Genomic DNA, 11,807 nt, shown 5'->3' on the forward strand with positions numbered 1-11,807 from the left:
CAGTTCTCTAAAGTTACTGTAAAGAACAGGAAAAAAACAATGTAAATCGCTGTACTATTTTAACTGTTGTGTTACATAGAAAACAAATGTCTCAGTAACATAAATGCCCTAATGTTAAAAATATATATATATAATATCTGTCATATTTTGCGGATCGGATCGGAATATCCGTCCCGAGGTGATCCGCCCATTGGGCGGTAACGAGGCTTGCCGCAAACATATGTAAGATATTTTTTTCTTGCATATTCTACCATATTCCATTATATTTTTAAATTCTTTATCTTTTTATTTTCAATTGAAATTTTATAACCGTAACTACTTTACATTCAACAGCGTATGAATTACAAAATGACGTCTCTTATTTGCCTTGTACGAGCAACCCGACTATCTAACCCCTTGCCATTGTTTAAAAACTAACGGAAACCCAGTGATATATGAAAATGATAAAGCCGGAAAATGCGCATGCAAGGATCGTAAACTGACCAGGGAAATGCAATTAAATGGTAATATCTCGTTTAATATGAACAAAAAAGATAGTCTTACATCTTTAAGTTATGTTAGCCAATTAACAACAATAATCAAAAAACTTTTTATTTCATAGCTTTATATTATAGCTGAGTAGCCTCTAACATGAATACGACAGGACATAATGTTGCGTAGTAGGCTAACCTAAAAACTTATTTGAAAAATAATCCAAAATTCTTGGTCAATATCAATTAAAATATATTAATCATCGTATCAGTCTAAAGTCATATAATCATATAGCTTGTGGTTTTTAGAATGGCTCACAGAAAGTGTTCTGAAAAAGCTCCAAGTAAAGTTTTTTCCCTTTAATGAAGGGAATGCGTTACATATTGTATTTTTGTAACTTTTAATGGCGTTCTACAAACTCCGTCCCTCACAACGTACAGTACGTGATCTCAGTGAAATTTAATAAATTTGTTCTTACATTTAGTGGAAATCGGATTGCATCTAGGATTTAAACACAGCTGCATATCATATGAGGTATAATGAAAACGTGTATCATCCCTTACGCTCCCTGGCACCGGCCTGAGCAGTACTCAATTTTCAACACGTCAATGTATGGTCCCGAATGACCTGAAAAAAATATAACAACAATGTTCAAGGGGAAATTTTTAAAGCTGCCATACGGCACTTGACACCTTCTGGTATAAAAGCCTGACTAACTGACGGCGCACTATCCTCCAAAATCTAAAATGACTTAGTCTTGTACTCTTCTGGAGGACTCGCCCATATGGGCAACTGGTGGCGAGTATAGATAAACGCAAATACACGTGATTGATAATGAAATCCTTTCTATGGTCATCCGCACTGTACCTCTGCCCTTACGTGTACAAATTAACCAGTTCATTGCGATATTTCAGATATATTTCAAATACAGTATAATCCCTAATTAAGACCAACTCAGATTTAAGACCACCCCGCTATTAAGACCATTTTTTAAAAGGACGGATTTTTTTGTTCTTTATGTTCATAGTTACATCATACAGTTCTAATAAGACGTACCCTTAAAATTTGTTTGTACCTGTAATAGTGGTCAGGTTCTAATGAGAATCAATGCTTTACACGGAGACCAAACGATCACAAATTATAAGTGGAGTAAATTCTCAGGGCTCAGTAGATTTATATATAAGTGTCACTATATAAAGATGATGGACTAAACAACAACAACTAGTAAATTCAATTTCAATCAATGCTTTTAATATATGAAAAGCCCTAGCAAATTGAAAGAGAATACTAATCAAATTTATATTTAGTTTTATATTAAGAATAACTATATTTATTATTTAATTAAGATTATGTTTATGATATTTTTATATATGGTCGTTTATAATAAACATAAACGTTTGTTAAGGACTAAGTCCAGTTTAATGTTTCAAGGCTAAGCCTTGTTGTACTGACCAGAGTAGGTACAGTACCTAACCTAGCTAACATTACCAAAGTCAGCTTATTTATACAATTCAGTATTCAAAACAACAATTTGATTGGTTGAGAATAACATTGTATATACCATGCAATAAGTATGAAAGATAGTAACTCATAACTTATAGATTAACTGTTAACTTAGATTACCGTAAATACCCATCCTATTACATTCCTCCCTCCTTAAAAACAAAGAACCCCATGTAATTAGAAATTAAATCCTAATAAATATAATGTCAAAACTAAGGAAGGAAAGAATAACCCTTTTATTTAAGAAACTTATCAAAATTTCAAAACAAAAATTTACTTTCGAAAAGTATATGATTCAAAATAAGGAAAGTATATACATCAAAATAGTGAACTGACAAAACACGATTTAACTATCAATGTAAATATCAAACATGGAAAACATATTCAGTTTGTTTACAATAAGAATTAAACATCACTCAAGCAACACACCACTTTCAATGTTCTCGATGAAACTGTAAAGTCCTGTTTGTTAGAAAACACTCTGAATTGAGCACATGCAGTAGTGGAATATGAACAATGTGAAGTCCATGGTGTTTCACCATTACAAGCGGTGTTTTGTGTGTAACAACTGGCTTAAGTATGTACATGTATATGAAGTCTGAAAAATTAAACAAGAATTAATATTCAAATAAACATAATAAATGACAATTCTAAACTCTTTATCTTTCAGACATACAATGTGGAACGTATATTCAATTCCAATTGTCAACATGAATATTGCTATTTAAAATCAAACTATGTATTATCATCATCACAAGATTTAATTAATGTATACTTTGTATAACTTTTACATTTAAGGATAAATGATTTATATCAATTCATCTTCCTCTAAAGTAGTGTTGATTTAAACTTGGTATTTTTTCTGTACATTCCATTTCATACATAAGTCTAAGTCTTGGTTAGACATGGTCATTTTTAAGTAGCATTTCACTCTTTTAATCCATGACATCAGTTCTAGCAAAATTATTTTGCTTTGGATAAGTAACTGCTTGCTTCTCTCAAAGTATAAATATGTTTGAAATATTGACGCAGAGTTTGTGTCTAATGTTTCAAAAGATTTACTTTGATTCTTGCCAAATGCATATTGAAGTATCATTTTACCATAATCTATTTTATCTATAAACCAGTACTTTCGTGTTGCACTGAACTTATTCAAATTGTCATGATCGTAGTTGTGTAGCAATGTTTTGTTTTTATGAGGAATATCTGTTATTTGTACCTTTGCACACATTCTTGAGATAAAGTTATACAATCTCACTTTTTCCCATACTAGTTTTTAGCAAGCGTTTGTGTACTTTCAGGCTGACATTATAATTTTCGAAGAAATCAATGCCTAAAATGCCTATTGTTTCCTCAATATCTGCAACTATAAACTCAAAACAGAAAACAAGATGTTCAATTTCAAAATTAATCATACATTTTCCAGCAATTTCCAGCCTGACTCCATTTGCTGTAGACAAAGGCATTTTTAACAAGTTCTAGCCTAGGCTTATTTTCGAGTCTATCATAACACTTGGTGGAAATAATAGAAACTGGACTGCCAGAATCTATGAGCATTCCTCCTTTCACCTGCCCTATAGCAGTTTTCACATAATAACATGATGTTTTATTTGTTTCGCCTATATCAGAAACAATGTTTTCCTTTTCTTGGCCTAAACTTTGAGGTGTTTTTATATCAACATTATTCTGTTGTAATACCTTATTCTCAATATGATTTGAATCAGTGACTTTAAATTTCAAACTTAATGGTGTACATTTACTCGTACTTTGTTCAACTATAATTGCACGGTATAGACCTTCATTTCTCGAACACTCTTGTCCTAGTTTTTGACCTAAGTCACGTTGAGCATTCGTCTCTGTTATAGTAGGAGTAGGACTTAATTCGGGTGGAGTAATTGTTATTTCCGGGATTTTCTTATACAATGTGTTTTGTTCATTTGTATTTGAATGTTCAGTCGTTAAAGTACTTTTAACGGAACAATGTTTATGTTTGTCAATTCCTGGTAAACTAACATTTTTCAAGTTCGTGTTTTCAGTGTTTTCACTAATTTGTGAACACTGCGTGTCACATTTCGTCATAGTAATGTCACATATTGGCCTAGTATTTTTACAAATGACTGAAGTTTTGGCCACAACCTCAGTCCGGTCTAGTTTTCCTGTAAGGGAGCATTTTGTTTTAGAAAGCAACGGCTCTCAATATGGCCTTTCTTTTTACAAAAAGTACAGAAAATATCTCTACGCTCTTTGAAAAAACATTGACTTTCTGTATGTCCCAGTTTATTACAATATGAACAGGAAATATTCCTAGAATTATTCCTTAAATTCCTATTTGGGGAATGATTTGGGGATCTATTCTGAATTCCCACTCGTCTGTTATTGTGTGGAGATGAATCTGCACGTAAATTACGTGAAGGGCTATTTTGTCTTGATATGTTTTGTTTCTTAATAACATTATCACAGTATTTGTTTTCAAGCATAGACATTTTTTCATTAAACTTTTGTTCAAGTTTTTGATCTAACAAAGAAGATAACATTTGCTGTAAATCTTCAAGATTACAATCAGTTTTCATATTTGATGGCCTAAGGGAAGAAACTATATTTTCTTTCAATGGAAGAGTAGTCCCCCTTGTAATTTCGTCATCTACGGGTTTTGATCTTTTATCAAGTGACCCTTGTAACGCAGCATATTCTACCGCGGCACTAATAGCTTGATCTAAAGTAGTTGGATGTAAAAATTGTACATGTTTTTGTAACTCAAAACTACCTAGACCATGAATGTACTGATCAATGATACAAGATTCGAGTGCTGTATGGGGCATTAAAGGAAATGCTTTCTGTCCTATACGTCTTAATGCGTATCCATAATCTGAAACAGACTCCCCAGAATTCCTTTTCCTGTTTCGGAATTCACACCTATATGCCAGTTCCCGCTCTTGTGGACTGAACCTTTGAGTCAGGGCTCGTTTTATTTCATTATAGTCTGTTAACTGAGAGGAACTTAATGTTGAAAGTAAACGCTGGGCTTCCCCCCTTAAATTGATGGATAACATGCACGCCTTTTGTTGCTCATTCCATTCATTCCAGGAGGCAACACGTTCAAAATGAATTATATAATCTGTCCACTCAGTGGTAGAACCATCAAATTTGTCTGGTTTTATGTTTCTATTTGAGTTTGAATGAGGACTAGTATGAGTTTCATGTGTATTATAATTAAATACTGGCATGTTACTAGGCAAAGGCATATAGCTTGACTGTGTATGAGGTGTCATGTATGCAGCATTTGTTTGTATACACTTTTGAGATGTCTGTCCCATATGTTTATTATACATATGAGGTAATGTATGCGTTAATGGTGTTTGGTAAGTGTTGATAGTGATTGGTGTAGTATATCTCTTTAAACCTGGTGCTGTAGTCAAAGGAAGTGAATGCTTAACATCACTATATTCTCTTATAGTAACCATTGGTACTGTGTAAGATTTATTTTGAGAAATTGTTTCTTTCTCTCTATCATAATTTACTGAACGCATTTGTGGGGTAAACGTTCCTAGGCGCTGATGTTGTTGTCCATTGTTTGTATTAGACAAAACAAAGCCATCACTGGTTCGTAACAACCCTTCATTACTACTCTTAAAAACTAACGGTGTCTGTACATGTGTACGCGTAGGCATATTTGAACTATACCTGTTATAAATAATTTGTTCAGGTGTATTCAAATGTACCTCAATTTCAGTTTTATGGATAGGGGAAAACACAAAATTTTCTTCCAAATATGGAGACCTTAATTTATCATCAAAAGTTTCACTATACCTTTGTGAATGTGCTGTGTCCCTTTGCCTTGTATTAGAAGGAAATGAATCTACACTAAGTGGTGAATGAGTGTTTGAAATTCTCGTGCTAGGTGTAGTAGCATGTATATTATGTTCATTATATCCTAACTGTTCAGTTACATAATATTGACCGATACCGTCGGTAGAAAAACTTGTTTGACCACCTTGTGCCATGGTTTACCTTTACCTGCACTATATATACATATACATGTATTATATTATATTATATACACTCAAGATAATATTTTACCCACTATTTATAAACCTTACACCTTTACACAAGTATATAGTCAATATATCATGTTTTAAACTTTTTATTTATATATATATTTTTTTTTAACTTTAATATCAATTTATGACATAAATGTATGTTTATTTTATAATTTATTTTCATATATTTTACTTATTTTATGTTACTAAATTACAAATATATCCTATGTATTTATTTTTTTTTTAAACTCTAAATTTTTAATTTACCCTATTTTATTCCTAATTTTAATTTTATCTTAGATTTATATTATTATTGTATTGAATAGTCCAACATCTATACACATCTACTGAATAATGCCCTATATACCTTTCTTACATTCATGTATTTTAGATTTGTAATGTCTGTACACACGACACTGAAAAATAATAATAAACAAAAAGAACACACTATATAAAGTCACCAGTTATGAAATCAATGTTATAGTGCAATATAAATTGAAAATGAGATAGATTCTCAAATTACTACACGTAATAATATTTAGTACAATTCACAAAATATGTACCAAACAATACACAAATTTATAGATCTACATGTATAGTATAGTCATGTCATCACTGTAAAAGTTGTATTATTTACACTATACAAACTAAACTTAATTTATATATGACTTATATACATGTATGGTCTCTATGCAAGCACTGAATTCTAAGGTCACGGCACCAATGTAATAGTGGTCAGGTTCTAATGAGAATCAATGCTTTACACGGAGACCAAACGATCACAAATTATAAGTGGAGTAAATTCTCAGGGCTCAGTAGATTTATATATAAGTGTCACTATATAAAGATGATGGACTAAACAACAACAACTAGTAAATTCAATTTCAATCAATGCTTTTAATATTTGAAAAGCCCTAGCAAATTGAAAGAGAATACTAATCAAATTTATATTTAGTTTTATATTAAGAATAACTATATTTATTATTTAATTAAGATTATGTTTATGATATTTTTATATATGGTCGTTTATAATAAACATAAACGTTTGTTAAGGACTAAGTCCAGTTTAATGTTTCAAGGCTAAGCCTTGTTGTACTGACCAGAGTAGGTACAGTACCTAACCTAGCTAACATTACCAAAGTCAGCTTATTTATACAATTCAGTATTCAAAACAACAATTTGATTGGTTGAGAATAACATTGTATATACCATGCAATAAGTATGAAAGATAGTAACTCATAACTTATAGATTAACTGTTAACTTAGATTACCGTAAATACCCATCCTATTACAGTACCGTATATTTAAAATAGCAGTGTGTTCCGTACCATTTCAACATAAATTTTAAACATCACTGCATTCACTAGATTCTTTGGACATAGTCAATTTATAAGATTTAGCATTCAGTTTTCTAAGAAACAGAAAAAGAACGGACGACTTGCTAGAAACCCCCTGCTGTGATAATTAAATGAGTGTGTACCCCTAATTAAAACAAAACTGTACTCGAATGTTTTCAAAAACCATTCAGGGCTTTTCAAATTTTTTGATATACAGTGGGTAGCTGATATTATTACGGATACTATGCGCATTATCTGATCAAATTCGATTGAGTAACAGCAAAGTTATCAATTAAAAACATAGCTGAATACCAAATGAATCTCTACGAATAGGGTATATCGATAGTTTCTGATGATTAACAGAGTGGTCTCCCCTTTTTAAATTGTGCCATTTGTTAGTATTGTGTTCTCGTCAACAAGGCAACGAATAAACTGTGTTATAAAGGTTTTAACGTATTGACAACGCATACATTTGTGACAGACGCAGTTAATAATGTTAAATATTAATTTGTTGTTACGGAGGCTTTAAGATTCAATATACTTATAGCTTTATAGAGTTCTAAAATTTATGTTAGTCCTATAAATATGACGCTTTGAGATATTTTTGCTTCTGGGCAAAGGCTTGACCGACATAAATTATACTTGTAACAAGCCTGTAACGTCTAATATATTGAACTAAAATTTATGTGTGAAATTCCACAAAAAGCTAGAGTACAATGTAGTTCTTAATTGAAGCACTTCGCATTCTCTTTTTACAGTTTTACGTCTATCGCAAAATGCGGATTAGAACAATTGTGAAAATGCAGATTCGGCCAATGTAAATAAAGTTTCCTTTTAAAAGGAAAGGCTTGCACAGTTGTGCCTTCATCCCAACATATTTATTTGTTTTTATTTTTGTAAAAACGAATATTTTTGTCCAAACGATTTGAAATCTATTCTCTATTGTATAAAACTAATAAAGAAAATAATCAATCGTAAAAATACTAACGTGAAGATCTATCATACTGAAAGGAAACAAGTGTGCACATTTCATTTAATTAATAAGCATGTTCCCAGATACGATGCGCTATCTATAAATCATCACGTGGTAAGGTTAATGATATGCATGGGCTATTTTTAGATTACCTCACCAAGTTCAGTAGATCTAAATTAATATAACTCGATCATGCACTGTGTGATTTGGACCACCCTTTGAAGACGGAATACTACTACAGTCAACATCCTCTATTGTGTAAAACTAATACAGACAAAAAAAATTATAAAAGAAACTAACTTTTGCGTCTTGAAAAAGAATTGAAACGGAACAATTTCGTTTATAATTTATTACAGTTTAAATCAATAAATCAAGTAAAAATACGAATCTTATTTATATAAACAAACTGGGATTACCGAAGTAACTAAAATAGCTAAGATTTCCGTAATATTACTTCGTCTGATTCCTCAGTATGACGGAATCGCCCGAATTGTCACGATTGCAATCGGAAGTACATCGGCTATTATCATTAATCCGAAGGGTGACGGAAAAGGCCGAAAAGTTGCGATTGGCACGATTTCAGCTGGTTTCCCGTTCAATCATGCACTTATAAATGTAAGCAGAAAACCACCTAACCGGAACAGGTTTTCCAAATGAAATGGCTTGCTGCCAAAAATGGCTTCAAATCCCCGGTTTACGTCAAAATTAATATTTAAATTAAAGTAAAGTGTAGATCTTAACTAAACAGCTAAAGTGAAGTTTTGAAGCACTGACAAGGTGTATTCCAACTAAAGGTTTGAAATGCATTTCTATTTAACGGTACGTTACGATACCGAAATCAACTTGATTTCAGTAAAGTTACCGAAATCAACTTTTCATTACCAAAATCAATTTATAAAATCACAATTAAGCGTTTTATTATTTTTTTTTCATTGTAATATATTACAATAGGTTAATTAAGTTTGACTTACATGCAAAAAATCAGTTTAAAATAATTGATAATTATGAAATTAGAATCAAATAACTAAATATCAAGATTATTCCCTGATTTGTCACGAACCGAAATATATGTTACAATACCGAAATCGACTTGTAAAATCACAATTAAGCGTTTTATTTTATTTTTTTCATTGTAATATATTACAATAGGTTTAGTTTGACTTTCTGAATGCAAAAAATCAGTTAGAACTAATTAATAATTATGATATTAGAAACAAATATATGAATATCAAGATTACTTCCCTGATTGTCACGAACCGAAATATATGTTACAATACCGAAATCAGCTTGTAAAAGTTACAATAAACATTTTCATAGATCTTGTTTAATTAATTATTATAAAATCATTCAAACTGAACCATGAAAAGGTAAAATTATATTTAATTATAAAAAATGATGATGTTATAGACGGATATGTATAATTATATCATGATTACTTCCCTTGTTATTAATGTGTTGCATTACCGAAATCAAATCAGATTTTATTTCAAAGATGAGAATAACCGCTAAATAATTTGCATGAATTTCAGAAGCCTATGAAAAACGTTAGTTGAGTGAGTTTTAAACTTTGAATTCATATCGCTTATTTTCAATGTTTAAATTTTCCCTTTAGTCAGATAACATAGCAGCGTATCATCTCTTTGATGTTTCTTAATGATTTCGAAATACAAGATTTAACAAAACTGTGTTTTAAGTTATCTGCCTAATTTAACTCACTATCAAAATTGTTGATTGGAAAATTATCACAGTATTTAATTTAAATCCAATGATTATGATTTGATCAAAATATAAAGACGTAGCGGTAGCGGTTGCCATTAATCATGTAATCATAACACCTTTACTATAAAGAGAAAACATATGCGTGCTCGGACAATGGAGGTGCTAGTTGACATTACATACTCGTTATCCAGAACAGAACAGAACATATCTTTTATTTTCACCCAAGCATTTTTCAATACAATATGGGGGCATAACACAATTTTTATATAACAGAGAATTCATAGTTCCGGTACGAACTAAAAAAGTATATAATCATGTAAGACAGTACATTGCCGATGAGGAAAAAAAAACACACACAAAAACTTTACTAAATAAGAAAAAAAATACAAATATTTTTTCTTAACTATGGAATGATATATCAAGCAGGGGTTTGTTTACTTTAAATCGATATACACCATTAATTTATTATTCTATGTGTAACTACATTTGAAAAAAAAAAAAAATAAGATGGCTGTCTATTGTAGTAATTTGAACAGGTATACAACCTGTATGTATGTATAGCACGATATTAGGTATAAAACATTAGCACAAACATGTAGTAAATCTGCACGTGAAAGTCGTGCATAACAGTTATCTACAACTGAAAGGAATGTCATTCATAGATTTATAATGTATTACTACGTGCATTGGATAAAATTGAAAAATAGATCAATGGGACTATGTTGGATAAGACTTTGTCAGTTAAATGTAAGTAATGGCAATTTATAAATTTTACATAAAGATAATATGTAGTTGTATTCCTAACAATAACAGACATCTGTTTTATGAAAAAATAACTTCATTTGTGAATAGAAAATTTATATAATATACAAAGAAAATGTTGAGAAGAAAAAATTAAACACGCAATTTAAAGGAAACAAACAGTTTAACAAGTGAGAAACATTAGATGAAATCTTGAATAACTGATGGAGGCATTAGGATTATTGGAAAGTTTTGTAATAGAATTAATGAATTTCACGAGGCTCCTTAAAACATGTATGTTATTTGACCTTTATAGTAATTTCGGCGACAATTCACGTTCGTGTATTAAATTTGCGTTTTGGGAAAAATGCTCTCTTTGTCTCCCGAAAAAACTACAATGTAACAAATAATGCTGCTCGGTGCCAGTTTGATTGTCGCTACACAATGTGCAAAGTCTTTCTTTATAAGGAGTACCATCGTATCTCCCAATTTCTACTGGAAGTTTATAATTTGATGTTCTAAATTTGAATAAAGAAATATAATCCGATTGCTCTAAAATTTTAAAATATTCTTCATACTTATGATCTTCTTTAAAACTTTTACAATTAAACCCTTTATTTGACTGTTGAAGCTGCGCGTACCAAGACTGTTTATATTGATCTATTAGTATTTGTTTGATAAGTTTATGTATGTGCAAGTGATTTATTTGGGTCCTTTAATATACATCGGCGCATGGAAACTTTAGAAATACTTTTTTTTATAGTTTTATAGTATAAATATTTCAGATCTTGTAAGCTGGTAAAAATATATAATGTTATATTACATAAGTTGTCAAAAGGTCTGTTTTAACTAACATGTAGGGGTGGTCGCTATACGTTTCCGTAGAAAACATTTAGGTATATGAGACAAGGTGCTTTGTTATTATTTTTACCAAATTGCATATCAGTTGTTCCAAAAATGTATGCATTTTTTTGATGTCCCGGATACTTTATAATATATTAATAACTACATATTCTACTTATTGAA

This window comes from Ruditapes philippinarum, unplaced genomic scaffold (assembly GCF_026571515.1).
Source record: "Ruditapes philippinarum isolate M1 unplaced genomic scaffold, ASM2657151v2 ctg11094_1_1_1_1, whole genome shotgun sequence".
Classification (NCBI taxonomy): Eukaryota; Metazoa; Mollusca; class Bivalvia; order Venerida; family Veneridae; genus Ruditapes; species Ruditapes philippinarum.